Here is an 11,601-nt window from a genome sequence, read left to right on the forward strand (position 1 = left end):
CATGTTAACACTTTTAGTAGTATGCTTATGAATCTGGCTTTTTTTTTTTCCTTTTACAATGACATTGATCACTTCCCCCTCAAAAAAATTGGGAAAAATAACTTTTGTTAATTAAACTAGCCAGGCCAGTTTGCTGAGCAATGAACAATGAAACCACATAGCTACAGTATAGAAAGATATTACCAGCTAGTGTCTGTACAGTCTTGAGACTTTTTTGGTTAGCTCATTGGGAAGTTATTTAAATGGCAATAGATTCTATTGGCATTTGACAACTTCAGAGTAAATTTCAGAATGATCCAAAACATGAGTTCATTATTAAAAGAAAAATTATCTTTGAGAATAATCCTTACCACTTCTCCAGTTATACTACAAATCTGTAATCTTAGTAAGAATCCCAGACTCCTTATTTGTAAAGTTAACATACAATGTTCTGTGTACCAATGCATAAAACAACCCTTCTTTTAGATAACCTTGAAAATGCTAATTTCTTAAAAACTGTACACTTCTCAGTACATTATGAAGGCTATACAACAGATGAAAGAGGAAAGTTAATAGCAATGGTAATGGTGTGGGTTTTCTCTTACTATTCACACCCTCTCACCTCACCAAAAGAAGAGGGGTTGCTTCATCTAGTGTTTATACACTTTGTGGTTATTCCCTGTTGTTCTATATGCTGCACAATACTTGTGTGCTTTTATTTTTTGTTGCCCATGGCTGTTCTACTTTTTCTGTAATTCAGTTAGAAATATTTTTTGTTGACACCAAGGTAAAAATGAACACAGCAGAATCTCAAGCCGAATTCTCCTGGATATTCAGTGACTTTTTTAATAAAAAAGATATGAAGCTTTAAAAACCAAGTTGTATTGGGATTGGAATGGGCTGCTCATTTTAAAACAATTTTCCTTGGGTTATAGTGGCTCAAATGTCCTTAAAATTATATAATTAATCGTATCTACTAGAAGAGTGAATACCAGAATAGATATGCTACACACAGTTTTTCTTTCTTTTTAAGTAGGCTCCATGCCCAGCATTGCACCCAACACAGGGCTTGAATTCACAACGCTGAGATCATGACCAGAGCTGAAATCAAGAGTCAGATGCTTAACTGAGTGAGCCACTCAGGCACCCTGCCACCCACAATTTAAAAGGACGTGGGCTCCTCAAGTTTCTCCCAGTGTAAATTTTCTGAATGAAGAGGGTTCACTAAAAACTTTTACCTGAAATGCAATTATCACTACCTAACATGTAACTATTTATTAAAACATAATTATCATCTTTTCCATCTCACTAGAATTACATTCCATGAAGGCAAATATTTTTGTCTTTATTTTCATTATCTTACCCCAATGTTTAGAACAGTGTTTGGGTCAATATAAGTTTCTTTGAATGAAGTATTGTGTTACTAATGCTGGTCAAATTACTATAATTAACAATGTAACAATGTAACATATGTTAGGAACAATGGTTACTACTTTTATGCCACATGACTACAGGTTAAGCAGAGTTAGGTTATTTTAAAAGGTGGGCTTTTTAAAATTTCTTCCTCTGACTTGTTACCTCAACATTTGTAGAATCAAAAATTTAAACACTTCTTATAAATTAGCCATGATAGAAAAATGACATATTCTAAAAAAGAGAAGTTATATTATACATTTTGAATTGAAATGTTTAGGTTTAGCCAAATGTCTTCATTTTTCCACTTAAACTCGTATCATTCAACTTGTATTGTATTAATCAAGGTTATTCGGTAATCTTGCAACCTTTAGTAAAGCTTGCATACAACTGTCTATAACAACCAAAGTCCATACTCTTCGCACTATTCTAAGAGATTGCTTACTCCATCAGGAGAAAATCATCTACCTTAGCTATCAATGGTGATGACCTGGACTAATTCAATTGGCAAGAAACCCTCTAGCCCAGAGTCCAGTTTTGTAATATAATCTCAAGAGATTTCAAGTACGATCAGTACTCTAAGCCTCAGCTTTCTAATTTGTGAAATTATTCTATAATCTTCTGACTATTAATGCATAAATTGTTGTCCAGAGCAAATGAAATAATTATAGGAAAGTGACTTACAAGCAACTGAAGCATATGATATGGCTGGTATTAGCATCTATATTCACTCTTATGTCAAAGCTTTTTTAATTTTTTATTTATTTTTTTTAAGATTTATTTATTTGACAGAGAGCACAAGCAGGGGGAGCAGCAAGCAGAAGGAGAGGGAGAAGCAGGTTTCCCACTGAGAAAGAAGCCCCAGGCAGGGCTCCATACCAGGACCCTGGGATCATGACCTGAGCAGAAGGTGGATGCTTAATGACTGAGACACTCAGGTGCCCCGAAGTATTGTTCTCTGTTTTTTGTTTATAAGAGCTATGATTTTACACCAAATTTTACTTCTGGAAATGCAGTAGAGTCCTGATATCTAAAGAAGACCAAAAAAAAAAAAAAGAAAAAGAATAACAAAAATAGCCAGTGTTTGTATCCTGCATATCCCTTTATTCAACTGGACTTTATATTAACTGGACTTTATTTCAGAACACATCTTGTACAGAATTTGCATGGAAGTACTTTGAATAAAGCAGACAGGGAGAAATAGGTAATTTATTACCACTCATTACACATTAAGCTATTGAAAGTCTCCATCTCTGAAGTGACAATCAGAAATAAACTTTCTAGCAGGTAATCAGATGCCTTTCTTTAAAAAATAAAACAAAAAATTGTTTCAGAAATAGAATGAGAATAAATTTCTGTTACCAGAAAATTTTTCTTTGCTAATTCCCTTTATCCCCAACCAAATTAGACGTTAGGTAGGACATCAAACTAAGTTCATCAGATTCTTCAATCTTAGTCTCACATTTTAGTACTTTAATGGTGGTTTGACTAAACTGGACAGCAATTTGGCAGCTATCCAATTGATTCAATCAAAAGGATGTCTGAACAGCACTAATTAAACTCTAGGATATCAAGAATGAAAAAAAGCAATGTGAAAACAACTTGATGGTTCTGTACAGTTTGATTTCTTAATTCCCGATAATGTCATGAGTGCTAATTAGACTATCCAAAGGATCTTGGTTTTCTGTTAAAAACATATTGAACTAACCTAGTCAGTGTAGGCACAGCTCTATGCAGAATGCCAATAGGATCTTGCATGTGAATAATGCTAGAAGGTAAATATCAAAATAAAAATATTAAGCTCGAATTCAAATAAACATTAATTGCAATAATTGAAAGTACTGGAGAACCTAAGACTATTAAAACAGTTCAATGGAATAGGTAAGAGTGAAAAATAATTAAAATAATAAGTATATGGAGCTATTAGAATAAAGGCTTATATCTAATACTTAACCAAGACAAATAAAATCTACTTTCCAAAGAAATAAAGGCATTATTCAAGACTACAATAAAGTCAATTAGCTCAAAAATGTAGATATTTTGCTCCCTTCTACAAAGTTAAAAATTAAGTTGGTATTTTCAAACAGTTCTTCTAATACTAAGATTAATTTTCCTCTCAAAATCAACTTTGAGAACATGTAAAAAGAAGAAACTATCATGAGGTTATAAGAAAGCTGATTACAAATATTTAAAAATTAAAGACTAGTCATTTAAAAATATGACAGTGATATTCTCAAACAATTATTGTTAACACTTATGGGCAGAGCTTTTATATTTTAGGTATTTGAAATTCTATTTACGTATAAAGAGTATTTCCTCTTCCAGGTATAAAGGAATAACAGGAAATCAAATACCATGCTAGAGTTTTTGCTGTAAGAAATCATTAATGAGGTACCTGCTTTCAGGCAATATACAATAGATAAGTTTGAATCCCTCTGAATAAGGAGCCTCAGAAGGTAAGCCCCAAGGTTATCCTGGCTCTCTATTTGCAGAAAGTGTGCTGATCTCAACTGCAACAAGCTGCAATTCATGCAGAGTGCAGTGGCCCCACTGAATTGAGGAATTTGCAGCATAGAGTATGGGGTTGGGGAGGAGAATATGCATGGCAGCAGGAAATGTGCTCGGAAGACTATGAACTTCCCCATATGATTTAGGACAAAGACTGGGCTGTGCATGCACAGGGCAAAGACATAAGCCTTGCTATGCTTTCTTTTTGATAACAGCTTTATTAAAATTCATACCCCATGCATTTCATCTATTTAAAATATTTGTCTATCCACAGATACTGGCAATCATGAGCACAGTCAATGTTAGAACCTTTTCATCACTTCAGAAAGAAACACCACGATGCCTGGATGGCTCAGTTGGTTGAAAGACCAACTCTTGGTGTCAGCTCAGGTTATGATCTTGGGGTCATGGGATCAAGCCCAGCATTGCGCTCCACACTCAGGGAAGAGTCTGCTTAAGAGTCTGCTTAAGATTCTCTCTCTGCCCACTCCCCTGCACATGTATGCATGTACACGCTTTAAAATAAGTAAATCTTAAAAAAAAAAAAAAAAAAGGATAGAAAGAAGGAAATGCTATTCCCTTTAGTTACCACCCTACTGATGCCCTCATTTCTCCAAACCTAGGCATCCACTAAGCTACTCTGTCTCCACAGCTTGGCTTATTCTGGATATTTCATGAATAGAATCATGTAATAGGTGGTCATTTAACATAACAGTTTCAAGGTTCATCCATGTTAAACAAGTATCTATATTTCATTCCCAGTATTCTGTATGGATATATAACATTTTGTTTACCCGTTTATCAGCTGATGCGCATTGGGTTGTTTGTACCATTTGGCTATTACAAGTTGTGTGACTATAAACATTTGTTAAAAGTTTTTGTGCAGACATAGATTTCATTTCTCTTGGGAAAAAATCTAGTGGGTCACGTGGTAACTATGTTTAACCATTTGGAGAATTTGCAGACCATTTTTCAAAGTGGCTGCACCATTTTATATCCCCTACAAGCAGTTTATGAGAGTTTCAATTTCTCCACATTCTCAACACATTATTATCCCACTTTGCAAATATTCAGCCAAGTGGGTATGAAGTGGTGCCTCATTGTGGTTTTGGTTTGCATCTCCCTGATGACTAATGAAGTCAAACATCTTTTATGTGCTTATTGGCTACTTACATACGTTTCTTGGAGAAATGTTTATTCAAAATTTTTACCCCTCTCTTTGTAAATTCAGTTCTGTTTCTGTTGTTGAGTTGTAAGAGTTCTTTCTATATATTTTTGATACAAGACCCTTATTGGGTAGGATTTGCAAATATTTCCTCCTACTCTAAGGATTGTCTCTTCAAGCTCTTGATGAAAACTTTTGCACTACAAAGGACACTAGTTTTGATGAAGTCTGTTTATCTATTTTCTCTCTTGTTGCTTATCCTTCTGGTGTCATATCTAGGAATCCATTGTCTTCAAGATTACCTCTATACTTTCTCCTAAGAAATAGTGAAATAGAGCTGAGCACTTAGTGGAGGGAGCAGACATCAGCTCCAGGTCTCCTTGGTGTACCTTTCTTGTCCTTGAGCTACTGCCCACAAGCCAAAGCAAGGGCCATTACTGTTCAAGTTTTCTCAGTGATTCTATGCCCAAGGTTGAACCTATATCCCACAAGCAGGAACTAGGAAGAAAAGGGGCATTTACTTTTCAGCCACACTCACCTGGAGCTTATAGCCTCAACAGCAGGTAGATAAAAGGTAGGAGGAGAAATGCTGGCATCCTGGTCCTCTGGTGGGTAGCCCTACCAACTGAGAGATGAGGGAAAAGGGAGCCCCATGTATTTATACTTGTCTTGCTGAGCTGGGAGTGAGGAGTGAGTGGGTCTTGTTTTAAATACCACAGACTGTCACTTTCCTTACCAAGTTTAGATTTTCTTGGGGAAAAAATGTTTCTTCATTTGATATATACTCTTAGAACAATTTCCAGAGACTTTCACTAGTTTTCCTAGAGGAGCAAGTCCATGATATTCCTCATATTGTTATGCCAAAGGAACTACAAGGTTTCTTTTGGGGGGGATGATGAAAAGGTTCTAAAACTGGAGATGGTGATAGTTGCCTGACTATACTAAAAATCATTCAATCTTATATCTTAATCAGATGAACATTATAGAATTCAAATTAAATTACATCTCAGTAATTTTGCCATTAAGAAAAGAATATATGAGGCTTACCAAAACGTGGCTACTGTTTTGAGAAGGGAAAAGAGAACAAAGGCCAAGCAGCACTAGAACCTTCCATGTCCCACACCCTGCTAGTGGAAAGACTCCATCACCAACATTTTTAAACATCAAAACATCGAGCTAAGACACTAAAAAGACTATACTCTAGACATACAGGCCTCATTGGAGAGTAAGATCTATTCCGGATCCACCTATACAGAGCCTAATATCCTTGTCATTACAAAAGCAATAAAAGACAGTGTTTGGAGTGGTTCAGTCCCTCCAAGGTACAGGGACTTGGGAAATACTTTGTGCTTTTCACTCATCTACCCTAAGAAAGGGCAAAATAAATCTCAGACAAGTTTAAGATGAAGTTGGCCAGTAATTGAAGTGCCAACTGAAAAAGAAAAAAAAAAGTCAAATCTTTATAGGAATATGATGGAATGCAGCTTTTTAATAATGTCCTACATTTGAAAAGAAACAGAAAAATGTTACTGATAATCCAGATAAAAATCAGTCAATAGAAACGAACTCTGAGATGGCCCACACATGCTGTTTAGTATACAAAGACTACAAAGCAGCTTACATTAATATGAAAGAATATTTAAAGAATATGTTTGAAGAATTAAAAGCAAATATGGTCTTAAATGAACAGAAACTTAATAGTAAAATAGAAACTATAAAAAGATAGAAATTTCAGGGGGGAGAGTCAAGATGGCGGAGGAGTAGCAGACTGAGATGACATCAGGTCACAGGAGTTCAGCTAGAGAGTTATCAAACCATTTTGAACACCTAAAAACCCAACAAGAGATTGAAGAGAAGAGCAGCAATTCTAGAAACAGAAAATTGACCACTTTCTAAAAGGTAGGATGTGAAGAGAATTGAATCCAAAGTGATGAGAAGATAGACCGCTGGGGGAGGGTCCAGCTCCTGGCAAGCATTGGAGCAATGGAGCACAAAATCCAAACTTTTAGAAGTCTGCTCCACTGAGAGACATCACTCCAGAGGCTAAGCAGGGGTGGGGCCCCCGAGGACAGTGTGGTCTTGGGTCCCATGGGGTCACAGAAGGATCGGGGGTGTCTGACTGTAGCAGAGCTCATGGGTATCAGAGCGGGAAAGCTGACTACAGAGACAGAGCTGAGGACTGAGCTCTCAGCTCAGGATTACCTTAAACCGTGATCCGTGGCACAGTTGGAGAACTACTCATCGAGCAGAGATCCCACAAGTTGCAGATCTGGGGAGACCCACCTTCCTCCACTGAATGAGCAGCATGGCAGGAATCTGCTGGGTTTGGAGACTCCAAAGGGGGCTGTGTGCCAAAGACAGAAATGCTTGGTCACAGGCTGGGTGAGTTCGGAGTGCATCTAGAGAAAGGGAGACGGGAGTGATTGAGTGCTTTTCTTCGAAGGCACACTGAGGAGTGAGGCCTCAAGCTCTCAGCTCCTCTGGGCCAGAGATTGGGAGGCGGCCACTTTTCATTCCCACCCTCCATAGCTCTACAGAAAATATTCAGGGAACAAAAGCTCCTGAGAACAAAACCAAGCAGATTACTTAGCCCAGCCCCTGGCAAGGGTAGTACAATTCCACCTTGGGCAAAGACATTTGAGAATCACTACAACAGGCCCCTCCCCCCAGAAGATCAGCAAGAAGATCCAGCCAAGACCAAGCTCATTGATAAAGGAGAACAGTGGAATTCCAGAGGAGGGGACAGCAAAAAATGGAATTCATGAATTTCTCCCCATGATTCTTTAGTCTTACAAAGTTAATACATTTTTTTAATTTTATTTTTTCTTATTCTAATTTTTTATCTTTTCCTCTTTCCCCTTTTAACAATTTTTTAACTAGTTTATCTTAACAATAACTTTCTTTAAAAAAATCTTTTTAGGGATGCCTGAGTGGCTCAGTCAGTCAAACATCTGCCTTTGGCTCAGTCATGATCTCAGTGTCCTGAGTTGAGTTCCACATATGGGCCGAGTCCCGCATCTTGCTCCTTGCTCAGTAGGGAGCCTGCTTCTCCCTCTGTCTGCTCTGCCTGTTCTGCCTACAGTTCTCTGTGCTTCTGCTCTCTCTCTGACAAATAAATATTTTTTTAAAAAATCTTTTTAAACCTTCACAATTATAGTCATTTTATCCTTCATTGTATCTAAATTTATTTTTGTATACATATAGGGTTTTTTCTTCTAAAAACTTTTGGTATACAATTTCTTCTAATAGATCAAAATATACTCTAAATCTAATACAAGGCTTTGTTCTAGTTTCCACCCTGAGCAAATTCTCTCCACTCTCTTTTTCCAACCAACTTATCAATTCCTTTTTTAGAATTTTTTTTAAAAATTTTCATCTTTAGGGTCATATTCCATCCCTTCATTGTGTTTACCATTATTTTTGTGTATATATAAATGTTTCTTTCTTGAAATTTTTGGGAGGTAGTTTCTTCTAAGAGACCAAAATATAACCAAAATTAAGTAGGTGGCTCTGTTTTATTCACCAGTCTAATATATATATATATATAATTTTTTTTAATCCTTTAAAATTTCTTTTTAGCTCCTTTCTTCTCCCCCCACTTGGAGTCTTTTCTGATTTAGTTAGCCTACATTTTTCTGGGGTCTTTGCCAACATTGTAGTAGTTTATTCTCTTGTTCATATATTTTTATCTGGATAAAATGACAAGGCAGAAAAACTCACCACAAAAAAAAAAAAAAGAATAAGAGGCAGTACTGATGGCTAGGGTCCTAATCAATATGGACATTGGTAATATGTCATATCTAGAGTTCAGAATGATGATTCTCAAGCTGGGCTCAAAAAAGGCATGGAAGACACTAGAGAAACCCTGTCAGAGAAATAAAATCCCTTTCTCTAGAAATAAATGAACTAAAATCTAACCAAGCTGAAATCAAAAAACTATTAATGAGGTGCAATTAAAAAAATGGAGGCTCTTACTGCTAGGATAAATGAGGCAGAAGGGAGAATTGGTGATATAGGAGACCAAAAGATGGAGAATAAAGAAGCTGAGCAAAAGAGAGACAAAAAACTACTGGACCATGAGAGGAGAATTCAAGAGGTAAGTGATACCTTAAGATGAAACAATATTAAAATAATTGGATTCCAGAAGGAGAAGAGGGAAAGGGGCAGAAGGTATATTGGAGCAAATTAGAGTAGAGAATTTCCCTAATATGGCAAAGGGAACAAACATCAAAATCCAGGAGGCACAGAGAACCCCTCTCAAAATCAATAAAAATAGGCCCACATCCCATCATCTAATAGTAAAACTTACAAGTCTTAGTGACAAAGAGAAAATCCTGAAAGCAGCTCAAGACAAGAAGTGTCTAACATACAATGGTAAAAATATTATATTGGCAGCAGGCTTATCCACAGAGACCTAGCAGGCCATAAAGAACTAGAATGATATATTCAGAGCACTAAACAAGAAAAATATGCAGCCGAGAACACTATATTCAGCTAGGGTATTATTGAAAATAGAAAGAGATAAAAAGCTTTGAGGACATACAAAAACTAAAAGAATTTGCGAACACCAAACCAGCCCTTCAGGATATATTGAAAGGGGTCCTCTAAGCAAAGAGAGAGCCTAAAAGTAATAGACCAGAAAGGAACAGAGACAATATACAGGAATAATCACCTTGCAAGCAATACAATGGCACAAAATTCATATCTTTCAATAGTTACCCTGAATGTAAATGGGCTAAATGCCCCAATCAAAAGACACAGGGTATCAGAATGGGGGGGGGGGGACACAAAAAACCTAACAATATGCTTTCTGCAAGAAACTCATTTTAGACCCGAAGAAACCTCCATATTTAAAGTGAGAAGGTGGAAAACAATTTATCATGGAATTTATATCAAAATAAAACTGGAGTGGCAATCTGTATATCAGATAAATTAGATTTTAAGCCAAAGACTATAATAAGAGATTAGGAAGGACACTATACCATACTCAAAGGGTCTGTCCAACAAGAAGATCTAAAAATTTTAAATATCTATGCCCCTAACATGGGAGCAGCCAATTATATAAACTAATTAGTAACAAAATCAAAGAAACACATTGAAAATGATCCAGTGATAGTGGGGGACTTTAACACCCCCTCTCACTGAAATGGACATATAATCTAAGCAAAAGATCAACAAGGAAATAAAGGCCTTAGATGACAAACTGGATGAGATGGACATCACAGATATATTCAGAACATTCCATCCCAAAGCAACAGAATACACATTCTTCTCTAGTACACATGGGACACTCTCCAGAAAAGATCACATCCTGGGTCACAAATCAGGTCTCAACTGGTACCAAAAGATTGGAATCATTCCCTGCATATTTTCAGACCACAATGCTTTGAAACTAGAACTCAATCCCAACAGGAAAGTTGGAAAGAACTCAAATACGTGGAGGCTACAGAGCATCCTACTAAATAATGAATGGATCAACCAGAAGATCAAAGAAGAATTTTAAAAATTCATGAAAACAAATGAAAATGAAAACACAACTCTTCAAACTTTTTGGGCTGTAGCAAAGGCAGTCCTGAGAGGAAAGTATACAGCAATATAAGCCTTTCTCAAGAAAGAAGAAAGGTCTCAAGTAGAGAACCTAACCCTACACCTAAAGGAGCTGGAGAAAGAACAACAACAACAACAACAAAAACTAAACCCAGCAGGAGAAGAGAAATAATAAGAAAAAGGATCCAAATAAATAAAATCATGAATGAAAGAGGAGAGATCATAACCAACACCAAAGAAATGCTAACAATTATAAGAACATATTATGAGCAACTATACACCAGCAAATTTGACAGTCTGGAAGAAATGGATGCATTCCTAGAGACTTATAAATTCCCAAAACTGAACCAGGAAGAAATAGAAAACCTGAACAGACACATAACCAGTAATGAGACTAAAGCAGTCATCAAAAATCTCCCAACAAACAAGAGCCCAGGGCCAGACAGTTTCCCAGGGGAATTCTACCAAATAGTTAAAGAAGAATTAATACCTATTCTCCTGAAACTGTTCCAAAAAATAGAAATGGAAGGAAAACTTCCAAACTCATTTTATGAGGCCAGCATTACCTTGATCCCAAAACCAGACAAAGACCCCAGGAGAAAGTAGAATTATAAACCAATATCCTTGATGAACACAGATGTGAAAATTCTCACCAAAATACTAGCTAATAGGTTCCGACAGTACATTAAAAGGATTATTAACCAGGATTTATTCCAGGACTGCAAGGTTGGTTCAACATCTGTAAATCAACCAATGTGATACATTAATAAGAGAAAGAACAAAAACCATATGATACTCAAGGATGCTGAAAAAGCATTTGACAAAAGTACAGCAGCTTTTCTTGATCAAAACTCTTCACAGTGTAGGGATGGAGAGTACATATGTCAATATCAACAAAGCCATCTATGAAAAACACATAGTGAATATCATTCTCAATGTGGAAAAACAGAGCTTTTCCCCTAAGGTCAGGAACAGAGCTAGGATGTCCA

This window comes from Meles meles, chromosome 2, assembly GCF_922984935.1.
Source record: "Meles meles chromosome 2, mMelMel3.1 paternal haplotype, whole genome shotgun sequence".
NCBI classification, from domain to species: domain Eukaryota; kingdom Metazoa; phylum Chordata; class Mammalia; order Carnivora; family Mustelidae; genus Meles; species Meles meles.